Below are 14518 nucleotides of genomic sequence, written 5' to 3'. Positions count from 1 at the left end.
TAATCATCTAGGTCACTGGCATTCACACCTAGTCCTTAAGACTACAAACAGTGGAGGCAGTGTGCATACAAATCTATCTCATGCATATTAATTAGGAATAATCTGAAAACCCGACTGCTGCCCTTGAGGGCTGGGAGTGAATACCACTGATCTACGTTGTAGCAGTACATATAGTAGATAATGAAGGATCTACTTGGTGGAATGGTCAACAAAAATATAGAGATGGGTACAAGAGTACAAATGCATATACAAGACAAGCACCTAGTGCCAAGGTAGCAAGGATCCATTAAGTAGAATTAGCCAGTGGTGGCTGAAGTTGAGGGCTTATGATCAAGAAGTTCTACTAGTCAGATAGGAGAAGGGAAAGTCTCTATCGTGAGTGATATGACCATCGGTCACAGACGGCTGCGACCGATTCAATACGTCATGTGATGCTCTGCTCTCCTCTCCGGGTCAACTCACAGCTAGGCTAGCCGCTCCTGCCGTATACCTCCAGGTTCTCAAGGCTCCTCATGGCGGCCAGGATGCACCACCACCCACACTGACTCTGGGCCTTCCTAGGCTCGCGCCACCTGGAATCCCTTTAAAGGCCCAATGGCGTGAACCTCAGGGGCAGGGGTGTCCCCGACTGATGACATCACAAGGTTGGGATTCATAAGCAACTCCCTCACCCTTTGCTAGTTGACTTGGCAACGAGTTCCTTCGCCTGGTACTTGCTCCTGACTCATTGGACCCAAGGTTCCTGTACCGGATCTATCTGTGGCTCTGGACTCTGGCTCGGGTAACCGTTCCTCGGGGGTCTGCTCGCGCTCCAGTTGGAGACCCTGTCTCCAGGCTTCACCGCTCCTCGGGGTAACCCCTGCACCTTCCAGAGTTCCTGCCTGCTGGCTTCCCTGCTCCTCGGGGTGGTCCCTTGAACTACCTTACTACTTGGAGACTCGACACTGCGCTCCCTCGCTCCTCGGGGCAGTGTCTACATTCTACAACAGTGACTTTACCCTGCGTGTCCCGCTCCTTGGGGTAGTGCCTACGTTCTGCATCAGTGACTGTACCCTGTGCTTCCCCGCTCCTCGGGGCAGCACCCTAGTTCTCTAACCAGAGATTCCATCATGCGCAGCCCCGCTCCTTGGGGCAGCTTATATCACTACTTCGGAGATTCAACTCGGGCTTTCCCGCTCCTCGGGTCAGCCTACGTCATCACTCCAGAGCCTCTCTTGCTGCACTGCCCAGCCCTCTGGACAGTCTCTGCTGTATTCCTCCAGTAGTTCCTGTCTCGCGCTCTCCACTCCTCGGGGCCTGCCTAGCACTCCTCTGTCTGAGACTCCTGCTGTGGTACCTGCATCTCCAACTCCCCTGAGTACTATGGTTCCCTCCAAACTGTGTCTCTTACCCCGCTCCGCGGGACACTTCACAATACTCTCTCTACAAGCTCCTGCGATCACGTGGCTGTGACGCAGGACATCATACCTCCTGCTGCAGCTGACCTCGCCTTCCAACGGCAAGGACCTGTGGGGCTCCTCCCCGCAGGTGGTATCAACCTTCACCTCGGGACAAGGGTCCACGAAACCCACGAATCCTAACAGTGAGATCTAAAGTAAGGCCTGGCAAAACAGCTAAGCTTTGATTTTTCTGGAAGGTGCAGTAACAAGTTTAAAGGCTTATAGGTAGCAGTATCTAGTTCCTTATTTTTGGGGCACAGCAGCTGAATGCACAAAGTCTTATGAAAAAGGCAGTCTAGCAAAAACCAGAAGAGGAGAGAATAGGAGGACCATTTGAGAAGAAAGTAATTCCCTTGTGGGCCCATGAGAAAATACAAGCTGGGAGGAATACTTGGGGGCCCACTGGTTCACACATTTGCAAACAAAGCAGAGTTTTGAATTTTATTCTGCTTTTGACTGGGAGCCAGTAGTCGAACAGATGCATGATGGGCCTGTATGTTCAGTTCCTTTGGTCCCTACCAAGAATCTAGCCACTGTAGAAGTTGCAGGAGTTTAAGCTTATCTTGTGAAATGCAATTAGAAAGAGAGTTACAATAGTCTATTTGGCTGGTGATTATCAAGTGTATAATGGTAGCAAGGCTATATTTCTCCAAGTAGTTGTGCAGTTGGCAAATCTATTGCAGATGCATAAATGAGGTCTTTACCACCTTTGAGATGTACATTTGCATTGTAAGCTTGTCAAGCTGAATCCACAGACTGCACACTGAAAATTTTGGTGGTAACGGAGTTCCTGACAGGGAGGGTGGAAAAAGTAGGGAATGATCTTGTCAACTTAGCCAAAAGAGTACCAGTTTGGAGGGGTTTAATTTAAATTTTTGGTTGTTAAACCATTAGGCTTCAGCTGTAATACAATTGTTGAGATTAGTGATGGATAAGCTTGGTCCGATCACATTCTGATGGATGTTATCGGCGAATAGGTGGCATTGTTGGAAGGCTGGATGAGGTTGCAGATTGGTAGAACGTAGATGTTGAAAAGGTCTGGGAAAAGCACTGAATCCTGAGGTACTCCACAAATGAGATTTCTGGGTGAGAATGGTTTGTTGGCCCATGAAACAGATTGTGTTCTGTTGAAAGGAAAGATTCAAACCTTTAAGGCTGTGCCTTCAATACCAATATATTCTAAGATTTGTAACAACGTAGCTAGCTGGAGGTGCAACCGCAAGGGCCAAGAACAGGCGGTGTACAGATAGGGCAAGACAAGTGGGTGCTAACAAGAGTAGAGACAGGCATCTCTGATTGCATCAGCCACTTACCCTTGGGTTAAGGTCTCAGGTGTTGGTGGCCGGCAGGGTTTGGACAGGAAAACAGGAAACACAAGGCATGCACTAAGGCAACCCGGAGACATGAAGGTGCCCACCAAATCAGAGCAGGAGCAATTACTGCAGGAAAACCTGGAGACACAAACACACCCACAGAAGCAGGAGGACTGGATATATGAAACAATCTAGGCCCAAACAGGAACACTGGATACAGAAACAATCTAGGAACAAATAGGAACATGAAACACAGGACCATGAAATAGGCCCAGCATAGGACCAAATATAGGACCAAGCTCTAGCAAACTGCAGAATGAGCCTAAAATATAACTGTGTCCAGACAGTAAGAAGATGGCCATCAGCAGGAAGTGTGGGCCACATTTCTGGGAGAATGAGTGTCTAGAGAGAAACAAGATGGCTGCTAACAAGACGTGTGGACCATATAGTTGGGAGAACTAACCAGAATGTCCAAACAGTGAGCCTGGAATATAACTGTGTCCAGACAGGAAGAAGATGGCCACCAGAAGTTCTGTGGCCCAGTTCTATGTAGGTTAAAGTTCTTTTGAAGAGAGTGTTGAAATGAAGTGGATTGTTTCAGGGAGCAGAGTGATTTATTAAAAGGTTGAGAGATTGGATCAAGCTACAGAGATGCCCCCTGATGCAGATGCGATATCGAAACATGGATCCATGTCAGGGCAGTTATTGAATGCAACATTAAAGCTAAGTTTTGGTTCTTGCTCTCATTGATAAAATTAAAATAAGACGCTAACCAGTAGGCTACCTGGGAGGGGACCTTCATGATGAGTAATAGAATTGAACAGCTGTTTAAAAAATTCTTTTAAAAATAAAATTGAGTGTGGCATAACACTGATAAGTAATAAATAAAGCAAAGTTGGACTGATGGGGAATACAATTTGCACCAATTACAAACTGTACTCATGAAGGTCCCACAAACCTTATACCAAAAAGATAAAAAAAAATAAAAATTTAAGAAAAAAATAAGAGACAACTGGGGAATAGTTGGGGTTTTTTTTTAATTTTTGTGATTTTCTCAGATTTCTGAGTTATTTGGGCTGATATTTGTTGATCCAGTTCTATGTAGGCCATAGTACTAACCAGATAGTCATGTCTAGGAACTCTCCAGATTTGGCCCAGAGACTCCAGAATTCTAAAAGAATTACCGGGTCTCTGGGCCAATACCAGAAGTCTCTGGGTGCTGCAGCAAAACCAATCTGCTTGGACCCTGCCCATAAGGGCCTCCCAGCATTGTATTAGGAGCTGGTGATTGACAGTATCAAAGGTTGCAGAAAGATCTAGTCAGAATGGTGGACATCGCCACCTTGGTCGGCATTCAGGTGAATATTGTTAGTTAAGGCTAACAGTGACCGCGGACACGGAAGCGTCCACCTTAGGGACCTTTAGCATCTCTAGGTACGGATCCAGAAGGGGATAGAGTTTGTCCATGGCTCTGCCTACTCGCAGGCCAGATTCTGGAGATTCCCACTCCTGAAGAAGAAGCTGCATCAGCATAGGGTGGAAGGGAAACGTACGTAGGGGTGCTCTCAGTTCCGCCAGGACCGGATCCACATTACTGGAAGTTGGATACTTGCGGATTCTTCCGGAGGATCATCTATCCCCAGTTCAGAGAGAACAAAGGGAATGAGCGGATCTAGCTCTTCCCGTTGGAATAAATGCAATACATGGGGGGTTATCTCCCTCGACTGGTGGAGTTTGATTTAAATTATCCGGATCTGGGAGTTGAGGTGGTGCGACAACCGGATCTGGAGGGTCCGGGGCCCCCGGTATGTCCTGACATGGACAGCCCCCTGGGGAACAGGGAGTTTGGATCCCTGCTCTGAGACCCGGGCAGTCCCCTGAGGATCAGGGAGTGTTGGTCCCTGCTGTATAGAAGCCCGAGGAACCTTTGCAGGTGGGGGGTCTGGGGAGGGGTCATCCTCTTGCAGCAAACTAGCTAGCTTGTGCATTAGTAATACAAAATCAGGTGAAAAATGCTTAGGGGCTCTCCCTGGTCTGGGGGGAGGGGAGACCTCGTGGTTAGGGTCAGGGACCACAACGGGGTGATGCACGGGGCTCAAATCTGGAGGAGAGTGAGAGAATAAAGAATCTCTTCCCTCATCAGGCCCCGAATCGGATGCACTGCCTGCAGTCAAAATGGCCACCATTCCCGCAGTTTGCGGGGACGGGGGCAGGTCTGAGCACGTGCTTGCCATGGGTGCCTGATTTCGCCGCGCCGAAGGCCCTTCCCCGCCAGGCAAACACACGGAGCAGACCCCATCACGGGAGAGCCGCGAAGCAGGCTCCCCGCAAGCAACACAGAGATAAGATCGAAGCATAATCACGGAGGGCAAGAAAGAGCTGAAACTGCAAAACGACAAGCTTCTGTTGTCCCTGGCCGTGAGCAGGAGCAGGGAAAGTAACCCTGAACTACGCTCCTTCCCCCCGAGCTGCTAGCTTCAAGAACTGAAAAATTCTGTTGGGCAGGAATACGTTCCCCCCTTTTTTTAAAAAAGACAGAGGAATGTAAACTTCTCTGTTAGGGATGGACCCGAGGCATGGGGAGGGACTGGACCACCAGTAATCACCCCAGGGCAGGCAAAGATACACCGGGAAGGGTCCTAGGCTGAGAGATCAAGAGGTAACCCAACCCACCCCCCCCCCCCCCCCGGACCACATAACAGCATGGAGAAAGAAAAAATGTCCTCAGAGAAAGCAATTAGTTAGAAAAGTGGGAGCCGCAGGTTCTACCACCTTCATCTGCTGGAGACAGAGAAATACTGAAGGGACGCAGGGGGAACACTATCCTGATACAGGATACCCTTTGAGTTTTTCTCTGTCTCCATCTGCTGAAAAGGAGGCTCAACCCACTGTCTGGACTGATCCGGGTACGTACAGGGAACTTAGATTGTAAGCCCTCTAGGGATCGGGAAATACCTATAGTACCGGAATGTAATCTGCTTTGAAGTGCTAAAAAAAGTGCAAGAAGCAGAATATAAAAATCTAAAAAATAAATAAATCAAGGGCGACTTTGATGGCAATGAGGGGAACCGTGGCACTTGATAGCAAACCAGGTCCCCGGCACTAGAGGTCAGTGTCGCTATCATGCCACATGAGGCCTAAGGCGCTTGATAACTCCAGTGCATCGGGACTCCATGTCCATAGATGCCTACGGCATTGAAGGCCCTTACAGCATTGAGGGCAGTCATGCAACCCGAAAGCATTGAAGGCGCCCCGGACCCTCAATGGCATCAAGGATGACCACGGTGCTCAATGCGTCTTCGTCCCTGACGTGGTCCTGACATCAGTGTGTCAGATCAGCGATGTGCTGGTCACATATTTATTTTATTTATTTAAAAAGTATTTATATACCGTTTTTTTAAAAAAGAAATTTTATCAAAAACGGTTCACAGATTTAAAACCAAAAATAAAATAATCAAAATAAAATGGAATTTTTAAACTTTACATAAAAATTGATAATAACTAGACAGAATGCTAGTATATAAGGTTATTAAAAATATAAAAAGTTTGGAACCATGGGCTTATTGTTTTGGGGGAAAAGGGGAAAAAGGGGGGTAAAGGGAACGGGAGGAGGAAGGGGAAGTGGGAGAAATAGAGCGTAAAAATTATATGAGATAAAGGGAAGATGGGAGAAGGGTATGATAATTGGAAACGTGTGAATGAGCAGGTATGTTGTAGTTATGTGTAGTATAAATGGGATTGTAATGGGTGTAACTATGTTTAAGAGGGTAATTTCGGTATTGATGATTAAGTTTAATTAGAAGACGTGTGGAATGCAAGTTGAAAAAGATATGTTTTGAGAGATTTTTTGAAATGTGCAGGGTTGGAAATCGAGCGAAGATGGTTTGGTAAAGTGTTCCAAAGTGTTGGACCGGCTATTGAAAAGGCTCTTTTTCTAGTGAGGTCTAATCTGGCTTGTTTGGGAGGAGGGATATCTAGTAGATTTTGGTTAAGTGATCTTAAGTGTCGCGTCGGTTTGTATATGCGCAGTATTGAACAAAGCCAGGTAGAAGTATGATTATGGTTATGAATTAAACTATGGATAATGGAGAGAATTTTGTATTTTATTCTGAACTTTATGGGTAACCAGTGTAATGATTGTAGAATAGGGGTGATATGATGACGTAAAGATGTTCTGGTTAGTATCCGGGCTGCAGAGTTTTGGATCAATTGAAGGGGGTATAGTGAAGAGTCTGACAATCCTAGGAAGAGAGCATTACAATAGTCTAAGCCAGAGAAGATTAAAGATTGAAGAATGGTTCTGTAATCTCGGTAAAATAGTAGAGGACGAAGATGTTTTAACAGATGTAGTTTGAAAAACGATTTTTTTGTAAGTGAGGATATGTGTTGTTTTAGAGAAAGATCTGAATTAATGTTTACACCTAGGCTTATAGCAGAGCGTGTTATGGGGATAGTAACATTATTGATTGTAAGATGTGATGGTGGACCTAATGAAGAATCAGAGATGGAAGTTAAGTATACGAGCTCAGTTTTTGCTGGATTCAGTTTTAATCGATTGTGGGAGAGCCAAGAGTTGATTGTAGATAAGTATAGAGAAACTAAAGATAGAGTGTCTGACCAGGATGATTTATATGGGACAAAAAATTGGATGTCGTCTGCATAAATTTTGAACTGAAGATTACGAGAGGATAAAATGTAGCATAAAGGAAGTAGATATACGTTGAACAGAATAGGAGAAAGAGATGAGCCCTGAGGAACACCGGAATTAATGATATATGGGGAAGAGCAGTGCTGACTATAATTGACTTGTTGAGGTCGGTTGGAGAGGAAGGACGTAAACCAGTTCAAAACTGTACCTGTGATGCCTATGTTTTGAAGACCTGAAATGAGTATCTGATGATTAATGGTATCGAATGCTGCTGATATATCTAAGAAAACTATAATGTAGTCTGTATATGAGTCGAATGCATGGAAAAAAGTATCAAAAGAGGATAGAAGAAGTGTTTCTGTGGAATGACCTTTTCTAAATCCATGTTGATTAATATGAAGAATATTGTGCTCTGTAAGAAAATCGGTTAACTGATGGAGTACTACAGATTCTATTAGTTTGGCCAGGGAAGTAAGAGATGCTATAGGTCTGTAATTGTTGAGATCGGCATCGGCAACCGTTACTGAGCATGGCATCGAAGGTGCAGCAGCAAGCTGCTTGCCCAGGCTCCTGCTCACCCTCTTTCACTGCCATACTGGCAAGCAAGAGGGAAGGATGAGTTCCCCCCACGGGAACAGAGTGGCCCTCGATCTCTACACTGTCTGAACCTCCATCGATGCCGATCAATCAATAAAACAATATGGAACTCCTGCTCAGGTACAACTCAGGAAGTCCCCAGACTCAGCGGCCTACATGATCACCCACAGATTGCATTCAGTCAGTCCTGCCAGCACCTGACAAAGGTGCAAAAAACAGACAGAGCAAGGAAAAGACAGAGATACTAAACTGCTGGTGCAGTTTGGTTTTTTTTTTTTTAACAAGGGATAGAAATAGTCTGCCAGACTGCACAGCGACTAAGGTCCACCATGCGGCTGGCAGACACAGGAAAGAAGAAAAAGGAAAAGAAATAAAACTACCGTAAAAGAAAGAAAACAACTGCAGCTCTAGAAAAAAATCACTTACAAAAAAAAACTGTGAGAGAGCAAAGCTGAGTACTGTGAGACACAATGCTCCACAGAAAAAAAAAAGACCGAGGGACTCTACCTAGGGCAGTGGTTCCCAAACCTGTCCTGGGAACCCCCCAGCCAGACGGGTTTCAGGATATCCACAATGAATATGCATGAGAAAAAATGTGCATGTTATGGAGGCAGTGCATGCAAATCTTCTCACATGCATATTCATTGTGGATATCCTGAAAATCTAACTGGCTGGGGGGGGGCAGGGTGATGACTACAGCTACACATGCTCAGTAGGGCAGCATAAAGGCGGGCAGCTCATGCAGGTGAGCCTCCCCCTTCTCAGCAGCCAGCTTGGGTGGAAGTTGTAAATATTTAAATTTCAGCCCAAACCGGCTGCTGAGAAGGGAGAGGATCGCTATTTGTAGGAAGCAGACAACACACCTGCATATGCATCAGTAGTTGGCAGTGGAGGAGGATTTCACTTGGAAGCCACAATTAAAGCTCAAAAAATCTGCCATAGGAAGCCAGGGTCTCTGGGCATAGGTAATGTAGGCAACTGCCTCTAGTAACAAATTTTCGTAAGCTCTGGTGTGCCACTGCTGCCATACTGCTCTCTGGGTCTGCCCATCACTGTGCCACTTATCCTGCAGAGCAGCACCAGCCCCACAACACTCATCGAAGAAAATTCACTACAGGGCCCGGGAGCCCTCGCATACCAACAGGCCCTGTGGTGGCCTTGCCTCTTGCATGGGTTTCCATGGTAATAGGAATCCTGCGCAGGAGGAGGAGGAGGAGATAAAGCCACCTCAGGGCTCCACAGTGAAGTTTCTTCAGGGATTTGCTGTTGCTGCACAGCCAGCACCGCAACTCTGAGGTGAGAAGACACCAGGAGGAGGGGGAAGATCCAGGTCTCCTGCACCTTGGATGACCTCTGGGAGGTGCTCGGGAGGAACACCCCCCCCCCCCCCTTGCACCCTATGACTTCTAAGGGGGTGACTCCTCCATCCCATTGCCTGTGAGTGCCCCATTTTTAAATCTAGCCACAGACTCTATATTTTGTGCATGTTTATTGAGATTTATTAATCACCTCAACAAAAGCATGAAGCAATGTACAAAACCACATACATAAAGCAATAAAAACCAAACTCAGAATTAAAACATAGTAAGACAGGTAAAATTAAATAATATAAAACTAACAAAATAAGATGTACCTCAAGTTGGGGGTTACATAAAATATCTATAGTGGCTCCTTCCACTGTGCAAAAGCCAGAGATCACCTGGGGTCCATGGCATTGTTCCAGGACATAAATTGGGAAGACTGGATGAGCCTTGTGGTACTTATTTGTTGGCATATTCTGGATTTTGTTGTATAACTAAATGAGACTAGGCCAAATATCCATTTTGAAACATGAGAAAAAAGTGCCCCAAGCTGAACATTTTCAGATCTGACTGTTTATGTGATCCCGGGATTTTACAGAATCGAGCTCAGGCGGTTATTTCCCCTAATACCCCAGCACTTTACACTGCAGCATGCTACCAAAACCTGCCATACTATTTGTATATTATTGCCATCACTAAATAATTAAATAACCTAACAAAAGAAAGTTGCAAAGGTTCTAGTTTTCAAATTATTCCTCCCTGTTTTATGACGAAATCTCTTGAAAGCACTGCCCCATACGTGAGGCACTGGAAAGAATCCGTAACGTTCGCATGGAGCTCAGGTTCACAAAAATCAGCAAATGTCTGGAGAAATTCAGCCTGCTCGAAAACTGAAAAACTTGGACCCCCTTTTGGAGGAGATTTTGCACTGCCCTGTGAACATTTATTATTACTGTGCATAACGTCAGGGTCCTTCCCAGATATGGCAGGATCGAGGCCTGTAACGGGCGGTAATACTCCAGTTCGAGGTTGCAGCCCCCACAAAATGTTTCTTCAGGTAGGTTTATTTCCACAAAACAACTTCCCGAGAGGGAAAAACAACATATGTGAAAAGACAGCAGAAAACAAAAGCACTCTAACTACACATAAAGTAAGCCTGCTGATCCCTCAGGGCAACAGCACAAACAATTACAGCACGTGAAATCCCTTCTGAAGCCTTTTACCTTCCACTCTCCTCGCACTTCCTCTTCCTGGTCCGCTCTTTGTCACTTGTCGCATTGGCTGGGAATGGTGATGACAGATGGAGCCCCCTAGTGGCCGGCTGACACGGTTCCAGCAACCAGAGCCTCCATTTAAGAACCTTACAAGTGCCAATCGGTGCCGTCGGTTCTCGAGCCCGCTAACAGCCACGGGCTCGGAAACCGGACGCCAGCAAACTTGAGCGTCTGGTTTTCGGCCCGACAGCCACCGGCCCAATTTAATTTTTTTTCTTTTTTTTACTTTTTACACCCTTCGGGACCTCCGACTTAATATCGCTATGATATTAAGTCGGAGGGTGCACAGAAAAGCAGTTTTTACTGCTTTTCTGTGCACTTCCCCGGCGCCGGCAGAAACTAGCGCCTACTTTTGGGTAGGCGCTAATTTCTTAAAGTAAAATGTGCGGCTTGGCTGCACATTTTACTTACTGTATCGCGCGGGCATACCTAATAGGGCCCACGGGTTGGACGCGCATTTTCCGCCCCTTAGGGGTAGATTTTCAGAGCCCTGCTCGCCTAAATCCGCCCAAAACCGGGCGGATTTACGCGAGCAGGGCCCTGCGCGCCGGTGAGCCTATTTTACATAGGCTCACCGGCGCGCGCACAACCCCGGGACTCGCGTAAGTCCCGGGGTTTTCGGAGTGGGCGTGTCGGGGGGCGGGGCCGGATTGCGCGGCGTTTCGGGGGGCGTGCCGGCAGCGTTTTGGGGGCGGGTACGGGGGCGTGGCTACGCCCCGGGGCGGTCCGGGGGCGTGGCCTCGCCCTCCGTACCCGCCCCCAGGTCGCGGCCCGGCGCGCAGGGGTCCCGCTCGCGCGCGGGGATTTACGCCTCCCTTAGGGGTAGATTTTCAGACGAGCGCGAACAGCCTACTTTTGTTTGCGCTCCAGGCGCAAACAAAAGTACGCTGGATTTTAGTAGATACGCGCGTAGTCGCGCGTATCTACTAAAATCCTGGATCGGCGCGCGCAAGGCTATCGATTTCGTATAGCCTGCGCGCGCCGAGCCGCGCAGCCTACCCCCGTTCCCTCCTAGGCCGCTCCGAAATCGGAGCGGCCTAGAAGGGAACTTTCCTTTGCCCTCCCCTCACCTTCCCCTCCCTTCCCCTACCTAACCCACCCGCCCGGCCCTGTCTAAACCCCCATCCTACCTTTGTCGGGGGATTTACGCCTCCCGGAGGGAGGCGTAAATCCCCGCGCGCCAGCGGGCCTCCTGCGCGCCGGGCCGCGACCTGGGGGCGGGTACGGAGGGCGCGGCCACGCCCCCGGGCCGTAGCCACGCCCCCGTACCCGCCCCCAAAACGCTGCCGACACGCCCCCGCAACGCCGCGCGCTCCGGCCCCGCCCCCGACACGCCTCCCGACACGCCCACTCCGAAAACCCCGGGACTTACGCGAGTCCCGGGGTTCTGCGCGCGCCGGGAGGCCTATGTAAAATAGGCTTCCCGGCGCGCAGGGCCCTGCTCGCCTAAATCCGCCCGGTTTTGAGCGGATTTAGGCGAGCAGGGCTCTGAAAATCTACCCCTTAGTGAATAAGGGATAAGGGAAAACGCGCGTCCAAGGGCAGGTTAACAGTGGGCTGGACTGTATGGGCCTGATTGTGCATCACTTTGCAATTGTCTAAATTTAATTTAATCTGCTATTAGAAGCCCTGTTCCTCAGTCTTACAAGGTCCTCCTATAATTCCTCACAGTCTTACAAGGTCCTCCTATAATTCCTCACAGTCACTTTCCAGATCATTTATGAATATGTTAAACATAACTGGCTCCTGCACAGATCCCTGGGAGATTTCACTATTTGCCTCACTTTAATTGGAAAACTGACCATTTAATCCTACTCTTTAACCAGTTTCCAGGCCACAACTGGACATTGCCTCCTATCACATGGCTTTTTAATTTCCTCAGGAATATGTCATGAGGGACTTTGTCAAATGTCTTCTGAAAGTCCAGGTATCGATTAGCTCTTCTCCATCCACATATTTACACCCTCAAAAAAATGTAATAGATAGATTGGTAAGGCATGACTTCCCTTGCTAAATCCATTTTGGCTTTTCCACATTATTGCATAGTAGGTACCTGGGAGGAGCAATGGTGGGAGGCTGCACCATAGCCATTCCGGGAACGCCAGAGAGGTCGGCTTGTAGACATGGCGGTAGCCATCTTGCCCAGGTAAGCACGAGGAGTCGTGAATAAGGTGAGGGAAATGGGGCGAAGCCGTCGAGGACCGACGGATGCAACAGGGGACGATTTAAGATTCATAGCGTGAGTCACGAACGATATTGGGGCAAAGTTACACACACATTCATAATCCACTCTCTTCAAGCCCCACACAATGGATTTTTTGTTGGGATGGGGGGAGGAGGAGAAGGTTATCCTCGAGAGTCCAAGGCATTAAATGTGAGAATCACCAAGTACATTTAAAACAACCAGAGGGGCACCTGATTACTGGTCCAACATTAAGTTTTCCTTGTGCAATAAAAGGAATCCATGTGAATCAGCAACTGTGTGGTTCCTCTGCTCTGTAATTAGGGTCCCCCTTCTTCCTTTCTGAAATGTAGGACCTCCACCAGCTAATACAACTGGAATTTAGGGATCACCAAGACTTTGTACAAGGGACCCTCCCTCCAATTTAAAGTTCTTATAAATGGTACCAGAATAATGCTATAGCTCTGGCTGGATCCTTTTCTTTACTTCCGCTCATTTCTCTTTTGTATCAGTTAAGCACCTCCTTGACCCTCTGGTATATACCAGATAGGAATTTGCTGTGATTGGTTGCACTTCTCCTCTCACCTGATGAGTACACTCACCTTTTCCAAAATGTTTGCCAAGTGGGCACTGACTCTTTTGCGCCGAGAGAATCAGATAGGAAGTAAACCAATTCCCAAACAAAATGATGACAGGAAAGTGGTAAAAACTCCTTTCAACTGAAGATCCAAAATAAAGAATCTCCTCTAACCTCAAAAAAGTAAAATCAGAAAATCTGTTAAATCTCCATGTCACAGAGCACGGGCGGTCCATGGCTGGCTGGAGGGCAGAATAACAGTTTGGACTCCAGTTTTTCCTCTTGCACAGCTTTATTCTTTACACACAAAGACTGCTTGCCTCGCAGTATTTCAGTAGGTCCTTGTCCTCTGGGCCTACAATTTATCCCTGCTCGGAGGAGACACCCTGCCCTGTGTTAAGGTGAACCAGGCCCAGATGCTGGGACCAGCCTATTAAAGTGTACTGAGGATTTCTATAGGGCTCTTTGTCACACTCCACAAATACACATCCCACTGAATGGGACCTAGGATTTCTCCAGGAAAAAGGGAACGGAAAAAAAAAAAATCACTCTTCTCCCTTAGACTTTCAACACATAAATGCACCACTCTTCTAGTGGTCTCTGCTTTATCCAGACACAGGAAACGAGCACTATGGCAGGTTCACGTGGGGTTGCTGTGGTACAGATGGTGTGCTCTTCTCTCTTCCTCTAAATGCAAGGCCTCTCTACAAAGCCACACCTTCATAGGGATCCCAGTGGGGGCCTACATGCACATTCATTTCTGAACTTGTTCATATGCTTTTGCACCTGCAAAATGACTCATACAATGTAATTCACATTTGACCTTTCGTCTGCAATGTGTGGAGGAGAGGTCTGGGTTAAGTGATGGGGGGGTTCAGGGTGAAGTGCTGAAGGGTCTGGGTGAATGGGGTGAAGGCTTGGCAAACTGGTGACTGAAAGCAGGAGTACGAGTATTTTCATAAGCAAAGTAGGTGTATACTTTATAAAATACCAACCTTCATATTTAATGCTGATTTATTCCATGTGCATTGTTACAATTATTACGTGAGTGAAATATGCGCACATATTTTTGTAAAATGAATACATACGCTCGTACCTTCTAGACAGAAATACATTGTGTTTTATAAATTGTATGGCCCCTCTCCCCACCCCATTACACGGTTTATAAAGTACCAGCATAAATCTTT

General features: G+C 47.3%; 1 protein-coding gene across 6 annotated transcripts in view; it reads right to left on the bottom strand.

Moving 5' to 3' along the window:
* M1AP (meiosis 1 associated protein) overlaps nucleotides 1-13599 on the bottom strand; it is a 114429-nt gene extending 100830 nt beyond the window's left edge. For 5 of the 6 annotated variants that reach the window (XR_003855701.1, XM_029595950.1, XM_029595969.1 and 2 more), the window contains exon 1: nucleotides 10522-10617. The gene's annotated coding sequence lies outside the window, so the exon portion shown is untranslated. Of the gene's footprint in view, nucleotides 1-10521; nucleotides 10618-13356 lie in introns of those variants that run through there. The other variant, XM_029595960.1, reaches the window with a different exon arrangement.
* Nucleotides 13600-14518: the final 919 nt, after the last annotated feature.

Source organism: Rhinatrema bivittatum, chromosome 1, assembly GCF_901001135.1.
Source record: "Rhinatrema bivittatum chromosome 1, aRhiBiv1.1, whole genome shotgun sequence".
Taxonomy (NCBI): Eukaryota; Metazoa; Chordata; class Amphibia; order Gymnophiona; family Rhinatrematidae; genus Rhinatrema; species Rhinatrema bivittatum.
Note: the sequence above shows the minus strand (reverse complement) of the source record. Positions and strands in the feature narration are given on the sequence as shown.